The sequence below is a fragment of the Tamandua tetradactyla genome, chromosome 3 (assembly GCF_023851605.1).
Source record: "Tamandua tetradactyla isolate mTamTet1 chromosome 3, mTamTet1.pri, whole genome shotgun sequence".
Classification (NCBI taxonomy): Eukaryota; Metazoa; Chordata; class Mammalia; order Pilosa; family Myrmecophagidae; genus Tamandua; species Tamandua tetradactyla.
The window spans coordinates 163,801,281-163,819,688 of NC_135329.1; the positions used below are offsets into that span (position 1 = coordinate 163,801,281).

The 18,408-nt window shown below is 35.3% G+C and overlaps 1 protein-coding gene across 6 annotated transcripts in view; it reads left to right on the forward strand.

Moving 5' to 3' along the window:
• AKAP19 (A-kinase anchoring protein 19) overlaps nt 1–18,408 on the forward strand; it is a 120,458-nt gene that overhangs the window by 2,627 nt on the left and 99,423 nt on the right. Inside the window, exon 1 of one of the 6 annotated variants that reach the window (XM_077154464.1) lies at nt 17,274–17,348. The exons of 1 other annotated variant lie outside the window; for it this stretch is intronic. The gene's annotated coding sequence lies outside the window, so the exon portion shown is untranslated. Of the gene's footprint in view, nt 1–17,273; nt 17,453–18,408 lie in introns of those variants that run through there. 4 more of the 6 variants (XM_077154461.1, XM_077154458.1, XM_077154460.1 and 1 more) reach the window with 4 other exon arrangements.

The window sequence follows — 18,408 nt, forward strand, 5'->3', positions numbered from 1 at the left end:
GAGCACAACCTGGCGATTAGAATAGGGGGAAACAAAATAGGGGAGAAAGAAATACCAAGAAAAACATCAATATTTTAGAAATATTATCCTAACCACAATGTTCAGTGTCTATGAGGACCAGCTGTATGGCCATTTTTATTTCCCCACAAACCCTCCCTGGGCAGTAATCCTTCCACAAGGCCTGGTGGCATGTCTGAGGCTCCTCCTGCCCCAATGATAGATGTCTTTGTTGTTCCCAAATGGGTTTTCTTAGGCACTTGCTTCTCCCCCAGGGCAAATCCCCCTCTTCTTTAAGGCTCACCTTCCAACTCTCTCCCTCCTCACTGCTATCATTTATCAATTTGGAACAGTCTCCTCTCTGCCCCCTCCCCCTCCCCACCCCACCCCACCCCCGCCCATCCTTTTACTGAAGTTGGTAGCACTCCCTCACAGTTTTCCTTGCTTCCCCAATCCTGGCAGTCATCGAGAATTTAAAATAGGTACTTTATTTTTAAATGTCGTTTTCTGCTTCCATTTCTGCTGCTGTGGAGAGATATTCACTGTTCACTGCTCACTGAAAATCCATATGCTCTTTCAAATTTCCCAAACTGATGATGCAAATGGGTGAACCATATGATTAATTCTGGGCAAAGACTATAAACTGAAGAGACATGTTTTGCTTCCAGTGCACTTAGGAGCTGGTATACATCTCCAGTCCCCTGCCTCAGAAATCTGGAGACCATGTGTTGAAATGGCAGCATCTCAAAATTAAAGCAATATGTGTCATCACTAAACCCTTATTTTATCCGAGATTTTTATCTAAGATTTCAGAGTCAATCTTTTCATGTACCATAGCTTATTCTATCCTCACTAATATAGCTACCATTCCCAGAGCCACAGTGTGCCAGTTTGAATATGTAGTGGACCCCAGAAAAGCTATGACCTTTTTATCCTCATTCAGTATTGCTGGGTGGGAGCATTTTCATTGTTTCCATGGGGATGTGACCCACCCAATTGTGGGTGATAAATTTTGATTAGATGATTTCCATGGAGGTGTGTCTACACCCATTGAAGGTGGAGTTGCTTACTGGAATCCTTTAAATGAGGAAACATTTTGGAGAGAGTCCCTTTTGGTAGAGCCACAAGAAAGCCAGCAGATGCTGCCATGTTTGCCATGTGCCCTTCCAGCTGAGAGAGAAACATTGAACTTCATCGGCCTTCTTGAACCAAGGTATTTTCCCTGGATGCCTTAGATTGGACATTTCTATAGAATTGTTTTAATTGGGACATTTTCTCAGCCTTGGAACTGTAAACTAGCAATTTCTTAAATTCCCCTTTTTAAAAGTCATTCTGCTTCTGGTATATTGCATTCCGGCAGCTAGCAAACTAGAACACACAGTTTGGAACTCATCATTGGAAGTTGTTTCACTTTTGAAACAACTCTCACATCCTGTTTATAACTGTGATCAATTATGTTGATTTGCTCATGCAGATCTCTCACTACTTCACTACAGATTTAGGGCCACTGACCACACTACTGTCAGCCTCTCATCATCTCCTTTCTCAGTTTCCTCCCTTATCCAGACTGTATTCCATAATCCATCATCTTGGCCACTTTCCCTCTCATTATTCCAACCTACTTTGTTTTTTGTTGTGTTTTGTTTTTTTGCAGCACCTGTCCTTTTTGTCCTTTTGCAGCACCTGGCTGGCAAAGCCTCAAGCTGGATGAATCCTGCTACCCACTTTATCTGTGTCTGTACCCAGGTTGAATAATACTAGAAGAGAAAAATATTATGACCTGGAAGGTTTGTGTCTCTGGAAGGCTTCTTCCCATCAACAAATAATTATTCTCATTCCATCTTAAGGCAACGGTTGGAGGTGAAGGGAGAAGGAGGCCATCCTTGATGTAGCACTTTCCTGTAGCTGTTCTGCTGCTCTTTTCTTGGCTCCTCTTTAATTAACCAATCATTAAATGATAGGATTCTTCAAGGGGCTCACAAACCCTCTTCTCTTTTTTCACCCTACCATCTTTCAGGAAATATTATCTACTCCAAAAAATTTAGATTTCTTTTAGTTTCCAACTTGTAAATCCATTTAGCTTACTACTTACTTGATATCTCCACTCATATATCTCACAAGTGCCCTAGACTCAGCCTGTGCAAAACTGAACTTGAGATATTTCCTTGCTTCATTTCCCTTTGCTTCCTGTCTAATTAAACAGTGTTAACCACTCTGAGGCACATACCAAACATCTGGGTGATCTCTGATGCATCCCTCCCCTTCCCCCAGTTCAGTCCATAAGCAAGTATTATTAAATGAATCACCTGAATATCTCTTAAATCCATTTATTTTTATCCATCCTCACTGACATCACTTTGATTCTAGCCACTATCACTCACTGACTACTACAGACTTTCCCCGCATCTACTCTGTTCAGGCTCTCATCCATTCTCTACTCAACATTTCAAAAATTCTTCATCTTAAAACTTTTCAATACTTACCCATTTGCTTTGAAGAAAAGTCCATATTTTTATTATAATCTGCACCAACCTATCTCACTCTTAAACCTTATCACAGGCTCCTGTTCCCTTACTTTCTACCCTTCAGTCCTCTGCTACTTAGAACATCACAGTATTTAATAAATATTTTTTGGATGAATGAATATGTTTTTCAATTTCTCAAATTTACCATGTTATAACATAATCTGATGGGAAAAAATCCTTCCACTCTCCCACTCTTAACACAGAATAAAATATGGATAAAACTTCATTAAATTTATAAGCTGGAATCCAAGCAAGAGAGTTTCCCAGGTTTCAGAATTAAAGCAGGAGTGCTTAGGAGTGCTAAGCAGAATCTTATGCCCAAACAGCTCATAGAATTCTTGAAACCAGATGTAGGCATTGTGCTGTTTTGAATCTGTATGTACCATGTTCTTTTAGTCCATTCTTGTGGGGGCAGGCCGACTGTGGGCAGGACATTTTTGAGATGTGACCCAGCTCATTCAAGGTAGGTCTTAATCCTTTACTGGCATCCTTTGTGAAGAGTTTTTTTTAAAAAAAACAAAACAAACAAAAAAAAAACAGTAAAGAAGCCCAGAGAGTTTAGAAATAAAGCCCTGGAGTTGCAAAGAAAGGACCCATAGGAGCTAAGAGAGAAAGCCACTGAAACCAGAAGCCAAACCCAGGAGAGAAGGGTGAGTTGACACTGACCACCTGCCTTCCCACGTGGCAGAGGAACCCTATCCTTTACTCAGAGAAGGTCCTCTTGATGGTGTCTTAATTTGGACATTTTTCATGGTCTGAGAATTGTAACTTGTAACTTAATACACCTTATTTTAAAAGCCAACCCATTTCTGGTATATTGCATTCTGGCAGCTTTAGCAAATGGAAGCAGACCTTACAAGTTAGGGCTGGTTCTAATGACTGCCCTGGAAGGAGAGTTCCAAGCCTCAGGCCTTTGGAGGTAAGCTTGAGTGGAACTATTTTAGATAAATCTGGTAGGACAAAAGGTTTGGGAGAATAAGGAAACTCTTCCCATCAACTCAGGGTAAAGAGCAAGAGTTTTATAGCATGCCAGGATGATGAATGAGAAAATGCCCCCTGTAAGAAATCAAAACCCCAGGTCTGTGCCATGAACAGATGGAGAATCTGAAATCACGTTGCCTGCATGGTGGAGGGACATCAAACTGAAAAATTAACCTAAAAAGGGATCTAATTCTATTACTCAAGTTAAAACAAGAGAAAAGCACCCTGTAGACCACTTCCCCACAGAGAACATCTCTTCTAATGATTAACTCATAGAAAAATATAAATCACATTAAATATATATATATATATATATGAGAGCCAGCAGATAAAAGAAATAGAAACCAAAGTTTGAAAGAGAACAACCTGAAAAGTAGTTTACAGAGTATGTTTAGAATGTTCAAAGGGATGAAGGAAGGAATATGACCCATGGGAAATAAAAGGATAGTAAGAAAAGCAAAGATCATGAGGATTTGGAAAATATTTGTTAGAAAATGTAGAAGTCAGATATAATGGTCTTTCCCACCCTGCAGCCTTAGTGAATGTTCTTCCTTCTGCTTGGACACTCATGCATCACTTTTTCACCTGCAAACTCCTACTCTCTTTACAGTCTCAGCTTTAATGTCATTTTCTAAGGGAACCCTTCATCACCTTCTCAGAAGACATTAGTTTCCCTATTATAGTTCTTTGGCTCCTTCAAATCTTTTTTTAGCAACACTCATTGCAGTTATCATTTCTTGCTCAGTGTTTGTTGTTCCTGTATGACTGTGAACGTCATCACAGCAGGCACCATTTCCGCCTCTTTTCCATTTAATCCCCAGTGCCTAGCACAGTGTCTACCTTATAGATTATTGATAGGGCAAATACACCTCTAGCATTATGCCTGCTGCCTAGAAATATAAGTAGGAGAGACTACTGTCTACAAAATTGTGGACAACTTCAAATATACGTCTACCCTAGCACTGTGATCACACTGTTTGGGGGTTTTGTGTTTATGAATCTGTCTCTCTCCCCACTGAACAGAATTCCTTGGGGAGGGGCCCTTCTCTTACTCATCCATATTCCTTTAGCATCTAGCAGATTTCCTGGCACATGGTAAGTACCAGGAATAAGTGCTAATGAATGAAAGAGGGCTGGAGTGAATGAAAGGGCACTAATGCAAAAAGCATAAATAAGAACAATGAAACTTAATTGCAATATTTGTGTTGTGTGACTAAATTAGTACTTGACCTAAACTTTTTCAATTCTGGCAAAAGAGGAAGGTGTACATTATGTTTCTTATTTGTGGGATATATAATATGAGACACCATAATAATTGAAACTATAGGTACATTATAATAAGATTTTTATTTGTATGTTTATATCCAACTGGCCTATGGTGTCTGTTCAGAGAAGCCAAAATAGCATGAAATACGAGAATATCTGAAAATTTTGTCACTGGAGATTCTGTTTACATATTCAAAATATGTTCTCAGCCCTATAAAATATATTCAGTTTTATTCAATTGCTACGTTCCTACCTTAAGAAAAGCTGTTGCCTATATTTTCAGCCATTCTGTGCCATTATCTGAACGTATCCATCCTAATCCTAACCCTGCTCGTCCACTCTTTGTTTGTCCTGCTCTATGTCTGCTGACTTCCTTGTTCTTAGTGGTCGTCTAGTTTATTACCAGTGGTAATTTGGAAACTTCTGACATCTCTCTTGATCACCCATTTTCTAGACTCCTAGAGGATTCTGAATTTAGCAGTCACCAAGTAGTTCTGTCTTTGGTACACATTAATTCTTATATGTGCAAATCCGAATCATAACCTAGCTCAGGTAACATAGCAATCGACATCATCATTCTAAATATCCAAGAAATACAATAGGTAAACAAAATGCTTATGAGTGACTATATTCTTTGTCTCTGTCTCCAAATATCTAAAACAGAGAAAGTGCTAATAGTTCACTGAAATGTTTTTTTTTCCTCTTAGGATTTAGGGTAAACAATTGTCTAGCAACTCAAGAGATGTGTTTTTTTGTTGTGGCAATGTTAAGTGGTGACCATCACTGAGGGACAGCTTAAATTCACCCAACTGAGAAGATTCTATTCCTAGATCCTACTATTCTGCCAGAAAGAAACCTAAGCTGGAGAGGGAAGAGTTGAAATTAGAGACTGTTAAGTAATCTTTGGCAACTGTGCCGGCCACATCTAGGTGGACTGAAAAGAAGGGCCATGCTTATATGGACTAATGTTCTTCATACTCAAATATCTATATTGTTGTACTTTTGCATTTTAAAATTAAATGTTTATTTTTCAGCACCTGAAATTTGAGAGGCAGGATATTACAATGGAAAGAGCATTCACACTAACCTGAGTTCTAATTTGTTCCATCATTTACTAGTTTTGTGACCTTTGGCAAATTATCAAGTTTCTCTGAGACTATGTCCTCATCTGTAAAATGGGGAGAATACTTACTTCACTGGGTTGTTAACATAATGAGTTTAAAAGAAATTTAACATACCCTAAAGAATGCCTGGCACAAAACAGGCAATTATTTAATGCAAGTTTTCATTAAAGTTGCCATTCTATTTTTTGTCTCTTTTTAAATCCACATGTACTTTGTCTCAGCACTTCAAATTGGAGAAGGAAATTAAATGGATTTTTATTTTAGTTTGAGAAATATGGAGTTGGGCGGGCTTGCCAATAGGAGTAGGCTGTTTAGATGAGTTTATTTGATTTCAGGAAGTTGTCCAGCCTCACATCCTTCAACAAGTCTGAGTACTGCTTATTCTAGAGTGCATTGCTGAAAGAGTCAAGTCATACAATGTCAGGTCTCAAGATATTAATACCAGGAGACAGTTTTGGACACATGGTTCAATAGTTATCCAGTAACATTTAATTAATATTCTCTGCAAAGAAACTCAATTGGACAATGTGAGACGAAGCAAAAGAACAGATCAAATAATTGAATTTTACAGATTCAAACTTTTTAAGGGCTTAAAGACTATTAAATGTTGCCAAAGGTCAGAGTCCAATTTCTTCATTGAATGGATGAAGAAACTGGAGCCCAAAGTAGTTCAGTAACTTGCCCAAGTTAACAAAACCAGCTCTCCTTACTGATTACCCAATATATGGTATCTTATTTGGCCACAAGAAAAAAAATGAATTTATGAGACATGCTGCAACATGGAATAACCCTGACAACTTTATGTTCAGGAAAAAAATGTATGATATCGCTTATAAGAGATGACTATAAAAAGCAAATTCAATGAGCTAGAAAGCAGATTAGAAGTTATTGTGGGAGAGGGAATGGGGGAGGAGGAAGCGGGAGTGTTTGTTAAAAAAAAGTTTTTAGAGAGTAGAAAGCAAGTGATGAAGCTGGGGAGGCCATGTTGCCTGCCTGTAACTTTTCTCTGAACTCCCTAGGATTCTTAACAAAATCAGGAAGGACTCATTTCAAGACATAGGGGAAGAAAATATTTTATTGCCTCAAAAGCCTTAAATATAAAATTCTAACTCTCAAAGAAAAGTCACAGAGGCCTACTGGGTTGACTGGGCCTCTAACTGAAATTTGCCCCATGGTTTCAAACCCTCACTGGAGAATGGCAAACTAAGTTATTCCTCTCAGAATTTCCATGTGAGATCTCTGCTTTCTTTAGCTCCTGATTATTTCATTGGTGCTAGCTTGTAATATTAGGGGAGAAATGGCGAAAGAACCTGTATTAATAATATGTGTTTTTACAATAACCTTCACTTAACCGTGAAAATGTGTTTCTTCCTTTCAAATCCCATTGATTTGTATGTTATGCCAGTGGTATGGGAAAAGGTCATCTATTGTGAGATAAGGCAAATGGAGCAATCAAGTGTTAGAATTATAGGTCAGCAAGCTCAGGTGAAGGAGTCTGTAGTGACTAGGCACTCCAGCAGGTGTAAATAATATGTGTAGGTTTCACAAGCCTGTGGGAATAATGTCCTTATATCACCAACATTACAATTCTTGCAGCCTGCTCCCTACCCCCAAATTTGCTGTTAGTCTTTACATGATTTTCTCAGGGTTTTTTTTTTCTACAAATGTCCCAAGAACTGTCATACAGTTCCCTCACCAGGCCTCCCTGCCCACGCCTCTGCTAAAAGTGGCGATCTGCATGAGGTAGTCCCATTTCAAGAACTCTAGAACTCCAGCAGATCCTCTGCTTGTCATACTGCTCTACCGCATCCCGGCCTCTGGACAGGAGGCATGGTTCTCCACTTTGCCACTCTGTCCTAAGGAGGAACAGACCTATCCCTCCATTTCCTAAGGTCTAGATAATCACCAAGCCCAGAGAGAAGAAAATATTCTCCACTCATCTGCAAGCAGGGGGTCTATGTCCTTATAACCTATCCCAGGAGCTACCTCTTTCTAGAGCTCTTGAAATGGGACTGTCCATTTTCTTTAGAAAGAAAACATAACTTCAAAGGGTGGACTTGTCCTGTGGACCCCAGGGAAAATAATAACAAAATGCAATAGTCTTAACATCAGAAAATCTAGTTCATCTAGTTCTACTTAGATGTCCATGTTGCCACCATAAGTGCCACATGTTGAGGACATGATCAGCTGAGGGCAGTGGCTTCCAAACTTTAGCAGCTTCAGGATCACATGGAGGGTTTGTTAAGATGCAGACAGCTGGATTCTAATCCCAGAGTTTTTGATTCAGTGGGTCTGGTGTAGGGCCTGAGCACTTGAATTTTTCACAAGTTCCCAGGTGATACTGATGCTACTGTGCCAGGAACCACATTTTGAAAACCACAGGCCTAGTGTATGATGAGACCTAAAGAAACTTATAACAAAATGCAGCAGCCCAACATCAGAATATCTAGGTGACTCAATCATACATGCTGCTTCCATCAGTGTCACAGAATGAGAATATATTTGGCCAAGCAGGGTAAAGCTATACTTTAGTAAGTTGAAAATTTCCTCTGTCAGGGATGTTACAACATTTCGGATAAAATACTATGTAAGATGGCAAATCATCTCAAAAACTGCTGAGTATCCCCATGCCATCCCTGTATTCAGATTTTCACAGAGAATGGAGAACGGTATTTTTCTGGACCATATGAAATAGTGGTCTTTTCATACTGCGTGTGTGAATTTAGTTTTTTCTTTGAAGGCCCTTTCCTAATATCTAATTTTGGACTTAACCCAGGCTCAACTGAGATATAGGTTGAAATCAGATTACAGTAAATAGAACTGATAATAGTGATATCAAACAAGCTAAAAAAAAAGTATTATCTATGTAATAGAATAGGGAAAACAGCCATTTATTTCCTTCTCTTATTTAGGATCCAGTTATGTCACTTGAATAATATCATAGTTATTATCATAAATTTGCCTGATCTCAAAAAAGATCTAGAAGTTGTGTGATCTTTAGGAAAGTGAGTAATATTTAGGAAAATATTTGAGGAATGCTATATATATGGCCATGTCTTATAGCAAATAACAGTTCTGGCATTTTCTGCTGCTCTGTTTACCATCTCTGATAACCACCTTTAGCCTCTATGACACACACGTACGTCTACCATAAGGAGGAGGCTAAGAATGCAGAGCGTACCACGTTGAGCAGAGACTTTCCACTGTGCCCCAGGTGCTAACTCTCAAGCACTTTGAAGCGCAAAAGCAGGATACAAGATCAGATAATTCCTTCATGTCTCCTAATCGGCTAAGGTGATTCCAATTCTGTGCTAAGGGCAAATGGTTTAGGTCTGTAGGAGAGCAGAGAGCTCCTCAGAGGACAGGAAAAACTCTGATCTGTATGTGGGCACAGCAAAGAGATCACAATCGAGAGATGAATATTAACATCGAGGTGACTTGGGTATCTTACCAAAATGCTTACTTTGAAAACAACATGAAATGAAACTTAGGTTAGAGTCTGTCTGTTGCTTTGCTTCTTTTCCATCCCAGAAATGAAATCAGATTCCTTCTCGTGGCTGAGTCCCATTACTGGTAATCAAATTACTCAGTAATACATCATCTCAAATAGAAGACTGAGCCTCAGAGTGCCCAGTGTCCATTAGCCATCAAGTGATAGCGCATTAATAAACCCAAGAAGAGGGATTATATTGCACTATAAATGCATTTGGAGGATTTGTATTATCATTCTAACTCAGTGAATGTGCCAGCATCATCTCTTTCAACCTTAGGTAAACTAAGCTAGGTATTTAGAGCGATTAAATCTTCAGGCCCAACCTAGACTGCCATTTGAGGAACTTATGCAAGCAATAATAAGCCTCCCTGGGTCTTTTATATCTGTCCTTAAAATTTAATATATATGTACATATATATGTATGTCTGTTTATTTGTATGTATATGTGTCTATGAATGGATATACACACACACACCCATCAAGAAGTAGACCTCATACCAGGAATGTGTGTGTGTGTGCATATCTTAAAAAATGCATAGTATTGTTTTCGGTGTTTGTTTATACATTTTAAATTATATAAGTCCATTCTGGTCGTTATTTTCTACTCATCATTATGTTTTTAAATTTCTTCATGTTGCTGTATTTAGAAAATTTATTTCCTTCTGACTTCTGTATGAGTTATCATTCTAATCATGAACATGGTATATCTCTCTATCTAGTCAGTCCTTATTTGTATCCTTTAATAATGTTTACATATTTTTATGTCTTTATTGTTGATTTATTTGGGGGAACTTCATGGTTTGTGACTGTTGTAAATGATGTCTTATTTTCTAATTATTGAAAGAGAAGGTACACCGTAGATTTTTAAACTGTTAATCTCATACTGTACTTACTGCTTTTATTTATTTGGGGGCTTGTCTTCTACTACAGTGTATTGTATCAGTAATAATGAGTATCTTGATCTTGTTCCTGACTGAAAAGGAAATGCTTCTAAAGTTTCTCCTATAATTTGATTCTTGCTTTAGGTTTTTAATAGGTAGCCTTTATTAAAATAAGGGAACCCCTATTCTTTCCTAGTTTGCTCAAGAGCTTTTTATCATATATACTTATTGATTTTATCAACTTATTTTCCTACATCTTTTGATTTGATCATATGACTTTCCTTCTTTACACATTGTTTTCCTGGTATGAATGCTACTTGATCTTGATGTGTTGTTATTATTGTTATGTATAGCATATTGGATTTCATTGATTAATATTTTGCTTAGGATTTTTGCATCTATGTTTATAAGTGAAATTGGCCTGTAATTTTATTTTCTTCTTTTATCCTTATCTGGTTTGGTATAAAGACTTAGCATTATAAAATGAATTGAGTAGCTTTCCATTAATTGGGAATTATGAATTTCTTATGGAATTTATCTGTAGTAAGTCTAGATTTACCCACTATTGAAGTGTTCAGTTTAATAGTTGATTAGATTTTTTAAAACCTGATTTGATTTCCTTAGTGCCTATTGATCTATTCAAATTTCCTTTCTTCTTATGCAATCTTGAAATTTTACCTTTTTTCCAAAGTTTATTTTCATTTCATCGAGGTTTTCAAATTTACTAACTTGTCATAGTTTGTAGTGTTTTTTCATATTTAAAAAAATCTGTAATTCTTTTGGCTATTTTCACTTTTGGTTCAGTATATTGTTTATTCACATATATTTCTACTCCCACTCTGTGGTTGCCTTTCCATTATCTTAATTACATTTTTTTGATAAAGAGAAGTTCTTGCTTTTTTTTTTTTTCTTGCTTTTAATGATCAATTTCATCAGTCTTTATCTTAATTGGTTTTCTGGTGCCCTGTCTAAGAAATCTCTCTCTACCTCAAAATTTATGAAGATATTCTCATTTTAGAATAAAAGATATTCTGAAACTTTATTCTCATGAGAATGAACTTTTAGAATAAGCTTCTAGAACTTCTGTAGCTTTCTTAAAAAAGGCCATGTATATCTTTTATTTTCTAAAAGTTTAATTTATTTTTCATCTTTTACGTTTAGATATACAATTCACCTATAACTGTTTTTTTGTGTATGATAAGAAATAGGGAAGGGTTTCATTGTTTCATAATTCTCTCAACTGTTTACACATCTTTAAAAGTATCTTGACTATACCTATTCCTTTGCACTTTCACATATATTTTTAAAACAGCTTATCAATTTCTGCAAAAGCCGTTGGGATTCCATTAACTTTATAGATCAGTTTGGGGAAAATTGACACGTTCATTATTAAGTCTTCACATCCAATAATGCAGAATATATCCCTTCATTTGTTTAGGTTTCCTTTACTTTTTCTCAGTGAGTTCTATAATTTTCTAAATAAAGGTCATGTATATCTTTTATTAGATATATTTTTAGGTGAAATTTTTGATACTATTGTAAATTGCATTTATTTTTAAACTTTTCTAATTGTTTTTAATCCATAAAATACAGTTGATTTTTTGTTTTTTGTATGCTGTATAGGGGGGTCACATTTCATTATTTTTCCATGTGAGTCCCGTTATTACAGCACCATTTGCTGAATTTTTGTTTGTTTGTTTTGTTTGTTGTTTTGGGGGGGAAGGGTAGTGCATGGACCAGGAATTGAACCCAGGTCTCCTACACAGCAGGAGAGAATTCTACTGCTGAACTACCCTTGCACTCCCTACAGTGGATTTTTATATTTTAATCTTGTGTTGAGAAACCTTGCAAAATTAACTTTATTGATTCTGATATTTTATCTGTGCACTCTTCTATAGTTTCTCTGTAACTAATCATGTCATTTGTGAAATTTACCGTATAGTTCTTCCTTTCAGTTCTTACACCTCTTCTTTTCTTGTGTTTCTACACTCATAAATTGTTGCATTGTAGTAATAGATGATATATATTTTTTATTCTAGATGTCAGGGCAAAAGCTTTCACTATTTCACTCTTTAGTATAATGATTGCTGAAGTTTTTTAAAATAACTTTTATCAGCTTAAGTAAGTTTTCCTCTATTCCTGATTTGGTAAAGATATTTCACAAGAATAGTTTTCAAATTTTGTTAAATGCTTTTTCAGTACTTATTGAAATGATCAAATTATTTTCATCCTTTATTGTATTAGTGTGGTAAATTATATTGATTGATTTTCTAACGTTAAGCCAAACTTCCATCCCTGGAACAAAATCCTACCTGATCATGATATGTTATCCTTTTTGTATATTACTGAATTTAATTTGGTAATGTTTTGACAGGGTTTTTTGTCTGTATTCATGAGTGAGATTGTCCTGTAAGTTGTCTTTCTTTAATGTCCTTAGAAGGTTTGCATGTCAGTGTTATATTAGCTGCATAAAAAGCGTTCAGGAGTATTCCTCTTTTTCTGTTTTATGAATAAGTTTTTATAAATTGGTATTATTTCTTCTTTATGTTTGGTAGAATGAGACTATTCAGGGTCAGACTTTCCTTTGTGGGAAAGTTTTTATTGTAGGTTTAAATTATAGTGTTAACTTCTTTAAAGTTGTGGGATTATTCATACTTTGTTTTTCTTATAAATCATATTAGTAATTGTGTCTTCTAGTAATTTGTCTAGTTCATCTAAAATTTTTAATTTAATGGCAAAGAGTTGTTTTTTATATCTTCTTATGGTCATTTTAATATCTGAAAGGTCTGATGCAATGTTCCCTTTTGTATTTTTTATATCAGTTTACTGGTATCTTCTTTCACTTTTTTCTTGACCACTTACGAATTTTATTGGTCTTTTCAAAGAATCAATTGTTAGCTATTTTGAATCAACCATTAGCTATATTGTATTCTATGTTCCATTTCAATGACTTAACATTATAAAATGTCCCTTCTTAGTCTATTCTAATGACTTAGAATAGTCTAAGTCATTAGACTTAGAATAGACTTAGTCTATTCTTCTTAGTCTATTATTTTAAATTTAAAATCTGTCTGATAGTAGTATATCTGGTACCTTTAGCTTATGTGTAGCTTATGTTTTCTATCTTATTTTCAACTTTCTACTTCTTCCTAGAGGAAAAGGACCTTTGAACAATGTGCCTCTATTTGCCACCTTCTTAAATCATATGGCATTTATGGTATAATTTAATTATCTCCTTATAATATGTGTATATGTGTATATATAATCCATTTAAAAGAAACACATTACTATTATGTTTTCTGCAGTCATTTTCAAGTGTAACAATGTATTTATTATATTTTTTGCTTTTCATTCCCTCCTGAATCCCCAAGCTTCCATCTGGAATCATTTTCCTTCTATGTTTAGAATAAATCTCTGGTCAACTGTTCTCTCAGATTTATTTATCTGAAAATGTCCTTATTTTGTTTTCTTTTCTTTTTTCATGGGCAGGCACCGGGAATCGAACCTGGGTCCCTGACATGGCAGGTGAGAACTCTGCCACTGAGCCACTGTTGCCTGCCCTTTGGCTTTCATATTTTAAGAATTTTATTGACTATAGAATTTTTTCCAGCACTTTGAAGCCATCATTCCACTGTCTTCTGGCTTCATTTTTTCTTTCTGTTGAGAAGACAGCTGTGAGTTTTAATACTTTTTTGTTTTTGTTGTTGTTAGGTAATCTGTTTCTAAGACTATCATACAACTCAATGTGTTTCCTCTATGTTTATTCTACCTAGGATTCATAATACTTTTGAATCTGTGGTTTAATATCTTTAACCATTTTTTTCTAATTGTGAGGCATTATCTCTCTGAATATTGCCTCTGTCCCATTTTTTCTTTTTGAGATTGTAATTACATGTATATCACTTTCTCACTGTACTTTCTTTTACAGTTTTTTTCTGTTTTCCAGCCCTTCTTTTATCTGTCCTTTATTTTGAATATTTTCTTCTGATCTGTGTTCTAATTCATAACTTCTCTCTTCAGCTGTGTCTCACCTGCCTTTAATCAGTCCTTTGTGTTATTAACTTCAGTTAATTTACCTTTCAGTTTTGGTATTTCTATTCAGCATTTTTGTATAGCTTCAAGTTTCTTGCCAAAATTCTAACCCTATTTTTAATTCCCTTAAGATATTAAATGTTATTAAGTACCCATATCTGATAATATCCTATCTGTATCCCTTGAATGTATGTTTCTATTACTTATTGTTTCTCTTAGTCTTTAGTATGCCATCATGTCTCTTAGTCTGCCTGAGTGCTTTAGATTGATTGCTGGAATTGAATATGAAAAATTGTAGAGACATTTTGAGGACCAGGATGATGCTATTTTTCCTCCAGAGAGGACTTACTTTTGCTGGAAGGTATCTAGGGCCACTAGCAGTTTCATAATATTTTAACTCATTTCACTTATTGAGATGATTTGAAGTTAGCTGATCTAGCATAGTTCACTTTCCTCCTAGTGTGTAGCACTTTGGGAAACCTGAACCTAGAGGTGCCACCAACCGCACCTTTCCTGAACTTGTTTTTGCTCTGCTAACCCAATGAGTCTGCGAAAAGCTCAGTTCAGCTTTTCGTCCATCAGCTGATTCTTCAGGAATTAATAGATGTCCTGAGGAAGAAACAGTCCAAAATATCAGACTCACCTATCTGTGTTTCTTTTTCCTCCTGGGCCTGTGCCCTGTAATTCTTCATACCAGCTTTGAAACCACCTTTACTACTTGTTCTCAGCAGATACATTGATTGGAATTACCAGGTTCATTATTACTGGAAATATGTTAATTCTTAAAACCATACAAGGTATTATTTTTATGGTTTTATATAGTCAGTTGTTTATAAGGGTTTTCATATCTATTTATTATTTTCTTCATTCCTTCTGTAGATATTATAGAATTTTCTTTGCTGTAAGTATGTTGGTGGCAAATGCTTTCATTTGGGGCTGAAAATGTCCTTTTTTTTTTTGGCCTATAGTCTTGAAAGATATTGTTGCCAAATCTAGTGTTTCCCTTACTTTTTAGCACAAAAAGAAATTATTACACTTACTTCTAGCTTGTATTGTTACTATAAAGAAATCAGTTGTCAGTCTAGGTTTTGTTTAGTTAAAGATAATCTGTTTTTTTTTTTCTTTCTGTCTGTTTTTCAAATTTTCTCTTTGTGTTTGGTTTTCTGTATTTTTTGATAGGTAAAAGTGTGGATTTATTTATATTTATCCTGCCTTGGCTATTTCATTGTTATTGTTTTTTTAATTTATAGAATGGTGTCTTTCATGAAATTTTGTAAACCATAAAATTTTTCAGCCATTGTTTCTAAAAATACTGAGCTCTCTTTTTTTCCTTCTAAGACTCCTGTTAATTATGTTAGACCTTCTCATCCTATCATCTAAACCTTTTACCCTCTCTTTTTCTTTTTAGTTTTTGTTTTTTTATTTGTTTTTTTTAATCATTTTTCTTGTTTATTTTCACTTTTTTCTTTACCCCCTCTCTTATATATTCCATCTTTTTATCTCCGTATACTGCATTTTGGATATTTTCTCCTTATTATCATCCACTGCACTAATGCTATCTTCTGCTATATTTATTCTACTTTTTAATCTATCCACTGACCTCTTAATTTGGGACATTTTAATTTTTATTTCTGGACATTTTATTTGCTTTTGCTCAAGTTTGTTCTCTTATTTTTATAAGTTCTTGTTCTCTGCAGAATTTTTTTTCAAATTTGTCTTTTATTCATTTCCATGGTTGATAATTCTAGTATCTGAGGGTTTACAGGTCTGTTTATTTTGTCTGTTGTTTCTGCCCAGTTTGGTGGTTGGTCACTGTGCATCTATTATTCACTTCATACACAGCAAAGCACATAGTTTTGTTGCCTGCTTTGGTTCCATTGATGAATCCATGTGGCATTTTACAAAGGTGGATAATCAAAAGAGGAAATTGCCTAAGAAGGTGAAGTGCAGCAAAGAAACAAAAACAGAATGATAATGCTGGAAGTGAAATTTAAATTGAACATAAATAGAGTTGTAGAAAGAGCAGCTGACCGTGGGAATGTTGATACTGCTTCCATCTGAGACACTCCAGAGATGCAGTCAGAGGAACTTAATGAAGGCAAACTTATCAACACAAATGAGGAAAATATTTGAGATGAAAATAAGGAAGATGTCCCAAGGGAAGTGGTGCCAGCAAAAATCTTCACATTAAAGTTGCTCTTGGAGATGTTTCAGGACATTGAAAGCTGAAAGATAAAATGTTAGATACAAACTTAGAAAACAGTGTGACGATTTGTCAAGAAATAGAAAAGATGCTTGCTCTGTATTGTAAGTTACATGATGAGATGACTACAAGGCAAACCACTATTGATAAGGTTTTTTTCATAAGGAGGTAAAAACTTTGTAATTCTCTGTTTCTAATATTTTAAATTATAGTATACTAACTTATTAATCTTACTAGTTTTTATTTCCCTATACATTTATAATCAACTGGGGGATTACTTTTTTTTTAACATGGGCAGGCACCGGGAATCGAACCCGGGTCCTCTGGCATGGCAGGCAAGAATTCTTGCCTGCTGAGCCACCGTGGCCCGCCTGGGATTACTTTTTAAGTTTTGATAAAACTTTTTTGAATGACGGGAAGATTATCATTTTCCTCACTTATTATTAAGATATCTTTGCCCCGAAACACTAGAACATTTATGGACCTTCCATTAAAAAAGTATTCAAATGTATAGCTTAATAAGACATTATTGTTTTATTTCCTTATTTTGTTTTTGTTTATCTCAGGGTTATCCCTTTAAAAATAAAAAATGTCAAGTTCCTTTAAAAATATGCCTTTGGAGAATAAAGAATGAATATTTCATGAAACTCACTTGGGGAAATACTAGTGAAGGCACTGACGTTGACCTTAGATAGGTAGACTTTTCAAAGCAATCAGTGCAGCAAGAGCTGATTATGACGTGGGGATTTAGGACCCAAGAAAAGCAATGGAAAAAAGAGAAGAGTTATTGTGTACTTGTTATTTATTTACTTTACTGTTGATCCTGTATTAAACTATAGGCTTAAGGTACCCAAATAATTGTTTTTTTCTCTACATGATCATGTGCTCTATAATAGAAGAAAGCTCTTAAGAGGCTGCTTGCTGATGAGTAAGAACTTCTTTGATTATTTGTGAGTTTTGATGCTCTTGAAAAACAGTTTATCTGCTGTAGAATCTAGGTAGACTACTGAACTGATTCATAAACTGAATATGGCTTGTATCAGCTCTGGTACAATTTGTTTAACCATTAATAAGGTACATTGCTTTTGAGTAGATGCTTCAAAGAAGCTGTTGAGCTAAGACTGCAACCTAGTGGCGAGTTTGTTATTAAAAAAAAAAAGCCTGTGTTCATTCTAAGCCATTGATAGTACTGCTTTTGAATTCACCATGAGAATAAAAATGCAAGAGAAGTGTGCTTGTGCTTTTCTTGTGAAGTCTAATCTTCATATAATGTTGGAGGCTGGCTAAAAATGGGGAAAGGATGGCTGTAACTGAATCCTTGAAGTTCATTTTGTATAGCATTTTCTACCTTATTGTAGCTTCTGCTTCTTTCTCTCAGTTGCTGTCTTTTAACAAGACCACTGTAGTTTATTTTTTTCACAATAGTTGCGCTCATTCTTTTTGTTTACCTGTTTAAGCAATTCCACTTTAGGACATAACTTACTTGCCTATTTTTATTCAAGCAATTCATTTCACACTATTCTTTCATCTAAGTAAATTTTTCGTGTAACATGATTCTAAATATCATTCTCATTCTTTGACTTGAAATTTGCTGAAGAATAGTATTCAGGTTTTTTCTACTGTAATATAGCCTTTATTCATTACAGCTGCTTATTGCTAATTAAATTGATTGCTCTTTATTATATTGCATTAATATGAGAAATGTATTGAATTGATAAGATTCAGGCTTTGTTCTTTTTCAGATGACTGTCTCTCTTACATAAAATATAGAATATTCCAGAAATACTTCTGCATAAGAATTAGAAGCTCTTAATTATTGTATATCATAGTTTTTAAAAACTTACCTAGCTCATCTCTATTTTCCTCATTTCTCATCAATCCTGTTTAAGCTTACACTTAAAATTAC